The following is a 14218-nucleotide window of genomic DNA, read 5'->3' on the forward strand; positions in this document are numbered from 1 at the left end:
AGCCAGTCCCATCTTACGTTATCAAACGCTTTTTCTGCAGCCAGGGCAAGAAGTATAAGAGACTCCTCTGGCTCCGGATGGTGCTTCACCTGGTCCAATATGGTCAAAACCTTTCAGATGTTATACACTGTGGACCTACCCTTGATAAACCCTACCTGTGCCGGATTAATGAGATCAGGAAGTAAGATACTAAGCCTATCTGCAAGTATTTTGGATGGTATTTTAAGATCCACATTAATTAAGGAGATAGGCCTATATAAGGAGGGCAGCGCGGGGTTCTTGTTGGGCTTAAGCAGGAGTTTCACGTGGGCTGTGTTGGCATGGAGTGGGACAGTGCCTGTGTGGAGCAGACAGTTAAAATGGTCTGTCAGGGGTGAGGCAATTTCCTCCAACAGTGCCTTTAGGAATTCTCCCGTGAACCCATCTGGTCCCGGTGCCTTGTTGTTGGTCATGCCCTTAATGGCCCGTTTAACCTCCTCCTCAATAAGTCAATTGAGGGCATCCCTTTGCTCCGGGGAGAGAGAAGGCATAGGGACAGAGTCGAGCAATGCTCTACTGTCATCCCCAGCCCCTGGAGGTTCCTTGTACAAATCAGTATAGTATGCTTCCAAGAGCTGTAGTATCCTTGCAGGGTCCGTGTGTGCCTCTCCCTCATAGTCAGTCAGTGTGGATATGAATTGCGGGGAAAACTGACCTTTGGCTAATTTTGCCAAAAGGCGCCCAGATTTATTGCCGTACCTCAGGTACTCAGACTTCAGCCTATCCGCTGATGCCTTCACTCTACATTCAGACCATAAGTCAAATTTGGACTTAGCCAGTTCCCATGCATCACAGTGCACAGCAGTAGGTGAAGTCAGATAGGTAGAGTATGCTGTCGCTTGCAAGCTTATATTCAGTTAAAGTGCGTTTTTTGGGGGTCGCCATATACCCCATGAATCTACCCCTAAGTATCGCCTTCGCCGTTTCCCAGTATAGGGAGGGTTCTCCCGTGTGTTGTCGGTTGGCAGATATATATTCTGCCGACCACCCTTTAAGGATGTTCACAAACCTTTCGTCGCGGACCATATAGCTAGGGAACCTCCACACAAACTCCTGGATTCTTCTATAATGACTGGGGAGAGAACAAGAAGAAAGCGGGCATCGGCGCCTCGTGTGATACCTCAATACACCAAGGATAAGGATTATGTGAGAAGATGCTCACCTGGATGCCACTTGGGCTTTGTGCATATCACCCCTCAATCCAGGGTCTTGTTAGGTGACAGTCCACTGTATAGGGGCCTACTACCTCTAGGGACTGCTAAGCTGACTGTACCAAAAACACAGGATACTCCCAAAATAATGGGGCCCGTGGAGAGAATAAGTGAATAAAATAAAAAGGAATTAAGGTACTCACGGTCAGCGCTGTCCACATAGAGAAGTGGCCGAAAGCTTAAATAAATGAATTTAATATAGTGAAAAATATTTGTGCTATATTAAATATATTTTTCACTATATTAAATTCATTCATTCAGGGAAGGGAGCACTTTGTCTGAAGTTCGGGTCACGCGTAAAACGTCAGCAGGGCCCTTCCTGTCCTCACCCACCTTCAGCATGGTGGTCAGATCACCTTCCACAATTTTGTTCGTAACTGGGTCTAGTATTATATTATCTCTGAGAGCGGCATAAAACTGTCTATTTTCACTGTTGGGTCCATATATATTGTACACACTGTAATCAATGCCTTCTACTTGTATAGTTGTTCGCACCCATCTACCCTCCGCGTCATGATCATGGGAAAGCACTGCACAGTCAAAGTTCTTACTGAACAAGGTGAGCACATCTGCCTTACCCCCTGTTGCTGTTGATCCGTACGCCTCGCCCACCCAGAGTTTTTTCATACGTGTAATGTCATCCTCTGCAAGGTGAGATTCCTGCAGGAGCGCCATGTCAGCGTGAAACCTTTTCAGATGTCGCAACACTTGTTATCCGTTTACCAGGGGACCCGAGCCCCTTCATGTTCCACGACACCACCTTCATGGAGAAGGCCGGAAAATCCTAGATATGAGAGGTAAATGGCAACGGTGAGAGGACAACAAGGGTAGGAAGGGTAGGGGGGAAAGGGAGGAAAGAAAAGAAGAACAGCAAGAAAAGGGGGAAAGGAGAAAAAACAAAACAAGGTAATATGAAGAAGAACAAAGAAAGAGGAAGAGGAACCCCTACTCGGCAGAGAGTAAGGGTTGTTCCAGACAAGAGGGTGCCCGGTAAAGAGGTCCACTTCAGTGCATGCAGTAGAGGGAAAGGTGGAAACCCTCGGCACAGTGGTCTCTGACTTCCTTTTTTGTGGTATGAGAAACCCCGCCTGCCCGCCAACCTCATGACCATAACAGTAAGGACCCCAAGGAAACTAAAAGGTCCGGGGGTGCCCTAACACCTCACACACTAAACCATGGACCATAACAGCCAAACCCGGAGGGACAGGCAAACTAAAGAGGAGATTTTTCAAACACACACGAGAGACTGGGGGAGAGGGGATAAACCTGGGACATAGTAACACTGTCTTTCACATAGAAGAGAAACCGGACAATGTAGGTTCAACATTCTAATGTAGGTTTGGAGGGACCCCTTATTTTTATCACTCTATTTTTCATACAGTAAAGTTACCCAGCAGCATCCCCCCAGAACTAACTGCCACCATCCCCCTTCCAGTCATCGCCCATACATAGAGCTGGTTGGAGGCACATTGTGCTGGGGGGGGGGGTCATCCCCTTAAGGGCTGGGTATAGACTCAATGCTCAAAACCTAACTAGGAACGTTCACCTTCAACTGAATTAACCAACTTGGTAAGATGTCCCCCTGGTTTAGTTCATCCAGTCCCTTCAAAGCTAGGGCGGCGCAGAGGCTCCTCCCACCTGTGGTCACCATCTTCCCTCTGGAGTGAGCACCGACTGGGACTGCTTGGAAAATGGTGTCTAAGGACGACTCTGCTTCCTCCGGGGTACGACACAGCAAAGTCGAGCCGTCTTCAGCGCTGATCCAGAGAATAGCCAGGTACGCCACCGCACCTTACGCCTGTACAGTTCCGAGCACACCCTGCTGAAAGCCCGTCGGCATCGGGCCACATCGGCCGAGAAATCTTCGAAAAGCAGCACTTTGCAGCCTCTAATCCGCAGAGGAGTATTGCACCTCTGAAACGCACGGATCAGTTCCTGTTTGTCGTTATAATCCAGGAGCTTCATAATGACCTGCCTTGGTCGCAGCACTGTTGGTTGTTGAGCAGGAACTGGTAAGTGTTGGGGGTCAGGGCCTATTCTGTGCGCCCTTTCCACCCTACAGAAGTGACTAAGTCACAGCGCCTCAGGAAGCTCCCTCTCACATATAGAATGCAAATCAGTCATCTTCACTGCCTTGTCCAGTCCTACCATGCGCAGGTTGTTCCATCTCGTGCGGTTCTCAATATCCTCTACTTTTTGCCACAATCTCCCATTTTCCTGCTGCAGTGCCCTGAGAGTCCCTGCTACTGTATTTTGTGCCGCCTTCAACTGCACGACTCGGTGATCCGTGGATTCCACTATTGCTACCGTGGCAGTTAGGTTCGCCTGCAGTTTAGCCAGGGTGGCCTGTATGGCCGTTTGCACAGCGTGCTGGATATCAGGCACTAGCTTTAGAGACACTTCTGCTGCTAGCAGAGAGTAATAAAATTGAAGGACCTGGCATTGGCCGCATGCAAACATATCCTGCTGTGTAGGTGTCTCCTCCACGCGGTCAGGGTCTCCTGCCATAGCATTGGACGGGTGCAGAGATAGCGCTGGTGTATGGTCTGCTGCGGGGTCAGAGCCAGGGTCAGGTATGCGTTGGCTGCTTCTCAGGACGTACCGGTCCATGGGGATTAGTCCCGTGTGGGGAGTAGGTTCTTTCACAGTACTTGGTAAGTACCTAAGAGTCAGGTGGGAGAGAGGTATGAAGCACCCTTAGTGATGGGGCAACAGAGGGGGGCTGAGATGAAAATGTAAGGCTGGATAGTGTGCAGAGCTTAGCGTTTGGATATGCGGCCGTGCCTCTCCTCTCAATGGCTCAATGGGCGGCGGGCTGCAGGCCAGGTGGCGTGGTCGACTCCACTGCTCAACGTTCTCTGCACCAGGGAAGGCTAACCTGTCACCTTCAGTTCCCGGGGTCTACAGTCCTCTCACTGTCCCTGCGGCTGAAGACCGTCGCCGGAATGTGCGGCTTTGCCTCATGGAGGGCGGGAAGATGGCGACGGGCTGTGAGGTGAGTGGCGCGGTTGCGGTCTCTGTGCGGGAGGGCGCCGCACCTCGGAGGGCTGAACCGCTGCTGTCCTCTTTCTGTCGGGCACACGAGGACCCGGTGTCACTCGGGTCCGGTCTGGATATAATGGTCAGGGAGCAGGCGGGTGTGGGAACGCTCTCACTCGCGTCTGCTCATGCCAGAACCAGAAGTCCGATTTCTAAACTTTAAAATATAGCAAATGGAAGTCAGAACAAAATAGTTCTGCATTAATTGAAGGCATTGTTTAACATTTAAATAGGCAGTGTCATTAGGAACAGATGTCAAAAGTTTTTATCAGGATCTGATTTGGTCAGGATCTCACTGTTGACATGTCCCTGTGAACACATCAAACATTTTTCTTAAGGACAGGTACACCTTGTTCAATCTGCAGCCTTTCAGCCTTTCAAAACAGGCTTTCTTTCTATTGACTACTTTCTTATTTCACCCCCCGGCAATTTTTTTTTCTTTCTTCTTCCTTTCTTCTTTGAAGTCCTTGTCTTTTTTGTGTTCAAGTTTTACTGTTCCTTTGCTGGAGTCAACCTTGTGTGATGTTTATATGTTATTTGCAGAATCACCTTCGTGTTCTGCTTCTGAAATAGCTTTGTTACTATGCTGGCTTTCATGTGTGTCAGTAAAACTGTAAAAGAAAAGCTGTTTGTGTTGCTCATAGCATCTAATCACAGCCCGTTGTTATATTTTTATAGTGTTACTGAGATAAGCGGGTATGTCACAGGGTATTTTAGTATGCAAGTCTTCTCAGACTAGACAGATATCTCAGATATCCTCCTAGAGCGGATTATATGGATCAGAGATGTCCCTGGCACCTCCAGCACAGTAAGGAGGTATTAGTATTAAAGGGGTTATCCAGCGCTACAAAAATATGGCCACTTTCTTTCAGAGACAACACGACTCTTGTCTCCAGTTCAGGTGCGGTTTGCAATTAAGCTCCATTCACTTCAATGTAACAGCATCAAAACCCGCCCAAGTTGGAGACAAGAGTGGGGCTGTCTCTGGAAGAAAGTGGCCATGTTTTTGTAGCGCTGGATAACCCCTTTAAAGGAGAAGTCCAGTGAAATCTTTCATTAAAGTATTGTATTGCCCCCCAAAAGTTATACAAATCACAAATATGCACTTATTGCGCAAAATGCAGATAAAGTGCTTTTTTCCCTGTACTTGCTTCTGCATCTAGACTTCACTTCCTGGATGATGTCATGACCCGACTCTCAGAGCTGTGTGGGCTGTGGCTGCTGGAGAGGATGACGGCAAGGGGATTCTCAGTGTCTTCAGTCACTGGTCTTTCAGTGTCCACCGCTGCTGATCGTAAACTGCTGCACAGGGCCTCATTAGTATCCCATAAATGCCTTACAGCGTATAATACAGTGTGACACAGGGTCTTCTGCAGGGGGAGTGGAGATGTCCCTGCAGGGGAATGGGAGGTGTCCCGGCGGAGAGATGTCGCTGCTGCCGGGGGGAGGGGGGATGAGAGGAGTGCATTACCATCATGGCAACAGCCTGCAGCACTATGGAAAGAGGGGATCTACTGAGACCCTGTGTGACACTGTATTTATTATACGCTGTAAACATATGCTTTGATGTTACATAGAGACGTATTTGAAATTAATGAACATTTTTAGGAGGGATTTGGTATTTGTCAGCCAGATGGCCAAAGAAAAGTAATTCCTGTGTTAAAGTTGTAACGATGGGAGTCGTGGATGCTCTGTACAGTCACCAGCGATGGCATAAACCGCACCAGGGAGGGGAGTCTAAAGGGCTGCTGGTTTTCACCAGAGCCCGCCGCAAGGCGGGATGGGCTTGCTGCGGCAGGCGACCCCCAGGTCGCTACCCTTGGCTTGGTTTGCTAGTGACTGCGCGCAAGGTGTAGCAGGAGCAGTAGGCAGGTGACTGTGCAGACGGTGGTCTTAGGCGTAACCGCAGGTGGCAGAGGCAATGGACAGGAACAATGGACAAGGGCAGCGGACAGGAACAATGGACACGGGCAGCGGACAGGAGCAACGGACACGGGCAGTGGACAGGAACAACAGGGAGCTGGGCAAAAAACACTAAGGGAAGCATGTAAAGGCTCCAACACGAGGGACATGGCATGCTGGGATTTATAGGGAGTGATTGTGTGCATACACCAATTAGGAGCGTACTGGCCCTTTAGATCTGTGACAGCCGGTGCGCGCCCTAGGAGGCGGGGACGCGTGCGCCGGCCGAGACAGACGGAGACAGGAGCGGGGCGAGGTGAGACGCCCCCGGGGGCTGAACTAGCAGCAGCGCCGGGTCCCTGCAGCGGGACACCGGCGGCTGCATAGGACAGAGAAGGGGTGCGGCGGCGGCCCGGAGCACGGGACGCCGCTGCAGCCCTGACAAAAGTGTCCACTTTATCTGCACTGTGGAATAAACTTATTTCAAACCAAGTAATCACTATTCTAGAACTTGGGCTAATAGGCATTTGTGGTTGAAAAAGATCGAATATGAAGAGCAAACTTTTTTTGTAAAATCTATTGGACCAGGGAGGAAAAAAGGGAAAGGGAGTAGACAAAGGGAACTGACCCTTAATTTTCATTAAAGAAGGGGGTAATGTGTTTTCCACAGTCCCCTGATACAGGGTGCTTAGCCCACAGTCATTAAGGGCCCTATTACGCGGGACGATTATCGTGTGGAAAATCGTTATATAATTCGAATTTAAAGGATAATCATTCCATGTAATTGCAGGCAACGTTTAAAAAATCGCTTTGTCTAATAGGATCCTATATCTCCTATCGTATTTCTGTGTGGGCATGGAGGAATGGGAGAGCGTGAAAAGCCTATGGCCTGAGCGTGAGATTAGACCATTTGTGGCTTTGTGTAATAGGTAGAGGGTTGGACTATGCTCATATTAGTTTTTCGCAGTTGGTGAACCCAGCCTTGAATAGTTTTAGGAAATTTGTCCCACTTTTGGTTTGTAGGGTAAAGATATTCTAAAATATAATTGTTTTCCTAAAATATACAGTTCGTAATGAGCATAGACAATAATATAATAAATATAAATTTCTGAGGACAATATATAACATATAGAGTTATGCTCATAGATTCATGTGAAAAATCCTATCTAAGCATAAATTATATTTCGGTCATAGCGAAAAACACACAGGTAAAGGGTCAGATAACCCTTTATGTTACTGGGTTCATCTAACTGTTACAAGGAGGTTCCTATTTTCTGATTTTTGGCATGCGGCATTTAAATGACATTCATCAGCCACCCACCTTTTCATTTAAATTCTCGTCTAAACATGGAACTCATTATCGTGAGCAGAAGGGGTTCAATTAGTAAAGCTAGAAGAGCTGTAGCTTGATTTCATATTTTAACACTTGCTGCTAGTAAAACAAAATTGTGTTCTTTGATATAGTGTATATATGTGTGTGTGCATATTTTTTTTTCTTTAGTTTAGAATTTTTTAACAATAAGTAAAAATAATTCCCGGGAAACAATATTTTAAGCATACAGTGGTCCTTCCTGGGCCATTGTAATGGCTCTTTTACACATCTTAATCCGCTGCCCACTTTACTGAGCCTATTACACAGCTTACAGAACTTTATATGTAAGGACTTGCTTTATCAGTTTTAGTTATACGTTTAGGTTCCTTTTTTTAGCAGTGTTGTGGAGTTGGAGTTTGGGAGCCAGAGTCGGAGCTAGTTTTGGCTGGAGTCAGAAAAAATGTACTGAAAATATTTACTGAATATGAATTTTATAAATGTTCCTCATCAATTTATTTTATGTTCTGTCAATCTAAGGACTTATTAAAATCAGAACGAAGAAACAAACATTTAGTTAGTATTGGTGAAGCATTTCCTTCATATATCAGTAATAAAGCGCTGTGCTGTTGCCTGGGGTTACTAGGTGGTAACAGCAGTGGCCTAGTTGGTGTTTTACTTGGACACTTGTCACAGTGGCCAGGAGTGGTCATTCCCACCCCCGGTTACACTGGCATGCTAGCACTGGGCTTTGTAAGGGTAGCACAAATGTGTGGGTGCAGTTACGGAGATAGGAAGGAACACAGAGTCCAGCACTTAAACAAGGATAATACTTTACTTAGTAATCTTCAGTGCAATACAGTGGTAAACTTTTTATAATTGAAAGTGTGCCAAAAAAATCACAATAGACAATATTCTTTCTCTTGATGGACAACACAGAATGTTTAGCTTGGGTGCTTGAACTGTAGACAGTAGGTGTTGTTTAGAAGAAGAAGAAGACTCGTACTCACAGTTGAGTATAGGAAGTGAAGAAGAAAACTGCCTTTTGCAAAACAAGTCCAGCGAGTGTCAGGTTTGGTAGTACGAGTCCCAGGTTTGAACAACTGGGCGAAGCTAACCTCTCAACATTACCCTAGTAGGCCGAGAAAGATGCATTGGAGTACTTCAGCTTATGCTATTTGCTCCACTGTAAATTAATCCTAGATTTGGATAGTACTGAATAGTTTCTGTTAGGCCTGGCGTAGGCAAGGTTGATGCCAGGTGACAGTTACCCTACCATTGGGTTTAGCACCGCGTAGTAGTTTTCTCACAAACTCTTACAAAAACCTCTGTCTAAAAACTACTGACTAGAAGCCCTCCCTTCAGGAACTAACTCGCCCAAATAGGGGTGACCGGGAACAACTTTTCACTGGTGGGGAAAGTGCCAGAAGAAGTGAGGTGTAAGAGTGTGATTGGTGAAGACAGTGTGAGGCACCCACACTAGTGATTTGGTTTACACAAACAGTGAAACATAGTAAGTTAACCCTTTTTCCTCCTCTGGCTGTGTACAGAGACCAAGGTAGACACTAATTGGTGCAAAACGACACCCATCATCACCAAGTGTGACATGGACATAGTTACGTTTGGACAGGTGGAATAAGACTTAGTGGCACAACTGTACTGGGAAGCTTCAACTGGTCCTATTAGATAAGGGTGGTCAGGAAAAGGTTGGCAGTCACTGTTTGGCAGCTTGTTTCTGAGCTGGAAAAGTCCATTGTGTATTGGAGATCTGTGCTATTCTCTTCCTGGATGCTGGAAGATTGTATATGAGCAATAGTGTAATGTGAAGATATCCTTTGTAATATAGAGAAGGAGAAAATGAAGCCCTAAGCAGTCTTATCAGTTAACTGTACACTAACTAAATGTCCTCAATGTGGTGTTTTCTTTCCGGGAGAAGATTGTGTGTTTTTGTTCAGTGTGCTATGACTGAAGCAGGTTGTGTGTGTATTAGAGAGAGGCAGCCGCCTGCCGCCCGCAGCACCACAACTGCTTACCCAGGCGCACACTGCAAACTCACCTGTTGCCACCATTAGCCCCCTTACAGCCACACGGACCCTTGGACGCCCACAGTGCTCCTCTGCTTACATGATCCTTCACCACCATCATCTCAGCTCTGCTTCATCACCATCTCTGCTCTTCTACACCATCATCACCATCTCTGCTCTGCTATACCATCATCAGGAACCTGCTGCTTCAGTCTGTCCCACCGCTGCAGCAGGTGTCGGCAGTTTATGTGACATGACATCACAAACTTTACTGAGGCCTGAACATGCCATGCTGTAGTAAGTGCAGAGAAAATGCAGTATAGGTGCGTTTCCCATAATAACTGTGTATTAGTAATTTTCATAACTTTTGTTGGCCAATAACATATCTTAAAATTGTCTTGCCCGGACTTCCCCTTTAATGTAAGTGTAAAAAAATAAATAAAGTATTTTTATTAATAAAAGTTGCGTATATGCAAGCAGGGTCGTGCTAGAAAGAACAGACCATGGCACAAAAATTGACCAAGCCCCATAAACCAAAAAATAAGTGTTATAAGGATCAGAATAGAGCTATTTGAAGAACTTTTTTTTTGTTTTGTTTACTTTTAATTTTTAAAAGCCATCAAATAAAATACATGTTATACAAGTTACATATCATTGTAATCTTACCGACCTGAGAAACAGAGAACATGTCAGTTACACTATAGGGCGACAGTGTAAACACAAAACACCTTAAAATAAAAAGAATTGCCCTTTTTAAAAAAAAAAAAAAAAAAATCACTGCACAAATAATTTTTTTCTGGTTTCGCAGCATATTTTATAGAAAAATTAAGTCATTGCCAAGTACAATTGGTATTGCAAAAAATAAGGGCTCATGTGGGTCTGTAGGTAAAAAAAAATTAAGTGCTATGGCCTTTTAAACACTAGGAGGACAAACTGAAAGCACAAAAATGAAAATTGGCTAGGTTAATCAAACATTTCTCATTTGTAAAAAAAAGTATACGTAGTCTGAAAATAACCTAGGAGTGTAATGGAGAAGCTGAAGGATGTAATTGCGCCCATCACCTGATATTCACTCCTATTATTAAAATTAAATATTATTAAAACAGTTATTATTAGAAAGTTCATCTCTATACAACGATTTCCTTAGTTCTTAGAGAAATGATAACCACATATCAGGAGAGAGAGGGCATATCAAGAAACTTCAAAAGGAAACTGGTTCTCATGTCTGGGACCATTGGTCATCAGACACTTATCCATTGGTAAGTGTTTATTTCTAGGATAACTCTTAAACCCCTTACAATAAAATGACGTCCCAAGACATCATGAAAATCAGTGATTTCTTACATCATGACATTCTTGCACGCCATAATAAGAAGGGGCTCTATGAAGCGAGCTCAGGAGCTGGCTTCTAGTAGTAACCGGGTCCTCACCATTAATAACAGGCCACAGTGATCGCACTGCTGCCCACATTAATGCCTTAAACGGGTCGATTGCAGCATTTAAGTGTCAGTGTTACTGTCCGATTGGGACCCCTGAAGTGTGACTGTATAACAATACTATTCCCCTACAGTGTACTGCGTAAATGAAAAGAGGAAAAAAGGGCCAGGATTGCAGATGTTTTGTCAAATTATTTATTAGGGGGAAAAAAACAATAAAAAGAAAAATATTAAAACATGTTAACAAATATGATACTAATAAAATCTAGAGACTGTGGCGCAAAATATTACACCCCCCCCCCCCCCAACCAGCCCTGTAGGTGAAAAAAATAAAGTGCTATGGCAGAGGAAAATGCAAAAATGGCCTGGTCATTAAGATGGAGCTGGACACAGCTAGGCATTAAACTGTTTGGTTTTAGATTCCTGTTTGTTTTTATTATCTCGTAGTAGTGACGACATTTTTTTATGACTTGGAAAACCCTTTTAATATATAAATCTTAGCTATTTCAGTTGCATGTAGGCTTCCTGAGACAACTAGAGAATAATAGCACCGTGCCTGGTTTGGAAGCTCTTTAATGTTTCCCTTTGGTCTGAATATCTAATCTTGATATTCACTTATAAATGATTTAGTGCAGGCTGTAGAAATACATGCATGATTTAGAAGAGGAAATGGGACAGAGACTTGATCACATGGCTTAACCTTGTTTCTTAGAATAGATAATAACTGCAGTATGTAAGACCTATTTATATTAATTTTACACTGCAAATTGTTTTATGTTTTGGTGTTTATAGCATAGTAAGTTAACAGGAATGTTACTACACACATGTTGACAACAGTCAACCAAAAAGGTGGGGGAAAAAACAAACAAAAAAAAAACAGTCCAGAGGTGACATTTATTGCATGTATTGAATTTATGTCTCATGTACATTATAGCTAGAGTACAACTCAGGTCCCTTTAGTGCATTTTAACCCCCTTAAAGGGAAACAATCAGCACAATCATGCTGATATAGTTCCCAGCTATAGCAAATAGAGCTCCTACACAGCTCCCCTGCCATATCTGTGGTGTCTTCATAGGTAAGTGTAGTTCCTGGAAAATGTCTTTTATTCCGATGTGTGAGGCAGGGAGAGAGGCGGGAACTAGTCATCTGGGTGGAGAACAGGACATAACTTTTCATGGCTATCTGCCTGTCAGCGTGCTCTGCAGGGATGCTTGACAGGCAGAAAGACCTGCTAGTAGCCTCTTTGCCTCCATCCCGTAGAACGCGCTGACAGGCACAGATATGTTACAACTTGGTCTCTGCCTAGATGACTAGTTCCCGCCTCTCTCCCTGCCTTGTGCGCAGGGATATAAGACGTTTTTTCCAGGAACAACACTTACAGATGAAGACACCACAGATATGGTAAAGGAGCTGTGTAGGGTCTGTATTTGCTGCAGCTGGGAGCTATATCAGCATGTTCATGCTGATTGCTTCCCTTTTATGACATAGCTGATTTTGTCCTAAGGTTGAGTCTGTTGGCTGCGATTCATGGTCTAAACTAACACTACTGTATGGTTGTTAGGGCAAGGAGGCACATGAACCCAAATTTAGAGAACATGTGCACAAAACCGAACTGGCTGTAAGCTGCCCAGACTAACCAATCACTTTCATAAATGTGGGCCATGGTGCTTTTCATATATCTATCTGTGCAAGGGAATATGTCTTTGCGCAGGAGAATAAAAGCATTCTACATTCTATATGTACAGATGGATATATAAAAAGGCACTAAGTGTCCCCTAACCTAACAGCAGTCTAACTGTGTCAGCAGTTTGAAAAGTGAATTGCTGCTCACAGATTCCCTTTAAAGACCAGAATAACAGGCCTACCTATTCTTGCTGTGCTCCAGTAAAATCCAAGAAGCCCCTACCTAGTTCTTCACAATTAAACTCTGTAGACTTTTGTGAACTTTCAAAGTAAATCCATCAAGCTCCACCAAGAGAAGGTGGAAGCATGGATGGATAAATTCTACATTCCTACATAAGCATTAATATCATTTTGCTATGGCTATGATTTGTCTAAGCCTGTTTTGAAGCCCTCCACTGTTTTTGCCTTGATCAGCTCCTGGGGTAAACTGTTCCACAAATTCAATGCTTTCATGTTAAAGGCAGCTTGTCACCCTAGGAAATTGAACCCTTTTTTTGTATTTTTCTCACTCAGCAAATCACTGACCGTGGTGCTGTCCTGCTTTAGGCAGTGGTTGGCTCGGCGGACTGTTGTTGCCGAGACAAGTCTGCCTTGGAAGTAGTATCCAGAGAGTTCACCCGGGGACCCAAAGACACAAAAGGAGGACCCCCAGAGAGCATATTAGGTAAGCCTATTTGTTGTTTTTTGGCAACTTCAGCAGTATATAAAGAAATATAATGCTTCCTACAATAATTCTGCAGCACACTTTAACTAGCTGCCCCCTTACCTACTGTCTCTCTCCACTTTCCTTGTAGATTGTAAGCCCTCCTGGACAGAGTCCTCTATACCTATGTACCAGTCTGCCAGGGACGGCCTGTCTGCTGTCAACATTTGTGTTGGGAACTCTGTGATACAGAGCAGGGTACCACCCCCTTCCCTTGTGTACTGTATATTCTTATTAGAATATAGAGTACCCAGAGGAGGCTCCCTGTCACTATAGCAGAACGTGGCAGCCTCTCCATATTGAGATTACTATACTGTGATTACTATAGCTGTGAAGAGGCTGCCACCTTCTGCTATAGTGACAAGCAGCCTGTCAATATTCTACCTACAGAGGGGTTCACCTATCACCTATTCACCTAGGGGAGTTCACCTACAACCACTAACAGAGCCAACGGTGATAGTTATCATTGCTCATTGTAGGGAGGCTGCCATACACAGCAATTGTGTTGGCTTCCATAGTCCTGCAGATCCCAACACAAACGTTGATGGCAGCAGAGGGGGCCATGTCGCCCCGTTACTGCTGCCAGTCAGTAGAAGTGTATATGTGAATGAAAATAACTATTATAAGGGATTAGGTAGTGGGTTAGTCGTCTCCTGGGTAGACAGGCACAGACAGAACAACTGGAGTTTGTTCAACTGACCTCAGCCAGTTTTATTTAGAGATTGTGGTACAGAAATAAATCAAAACAAACAAAATCCTATGCCTGTTTGGCACTAAATAAACAGCAGGATACCTCTCTAACAAGGTGCCGGCCTAATACCGGGCACCAAACATAACAGAAATTGTACGTACCACTTGTATGGCTCTCACA

General features: G+C 44.8%; 1 protein-coding gene across 4 annotated transcripts in view; it reads left to right on the forward strand.

The window, feature by feature from the left end:
* The window catches only part of HECW2 (HECT, C2 and WW domain containing E3 ubiquitin protein ligase 2), a 271029-nt gene that overhangs the window by 50441 nt on the left and 206370 nt on the right, over positions 1 to 14218 (forward strand). For 3 of the 4 annotated variants that reach the window (XM_069983585.1, XM_069983588.1, XM_069983586.1), the window contains exon 2: positions 13158 to 13308. The exons of the other annotated variant lie outside the window; for it this stretch is intronic. The gene's annotated coding sequence lies outside the window, so the exon portion shown is untranslated. The remainder of the gene's footprint in view (positions 1 to 13157; positions 13309 to 14218) is intronic. 4 annotated transcript variants of the gene reach the window in all.

The sequence above is a fragment of the Dendropsophus ebraccatus genome, chromosome 9 (genome assembly GCF_027789765.1).
Source record: "Dendropsophus ebraccatus isolate aDenEbr1 chromosome 9, aDenEbr1.pat, whole genome shotgun sequence".
Lineage (NCBI taxonomy): Eukaryota > Metazoa > Chordata > Amphibia > Anura > Hylidae > Dendropsophus > Dendropsophus ebraccatus.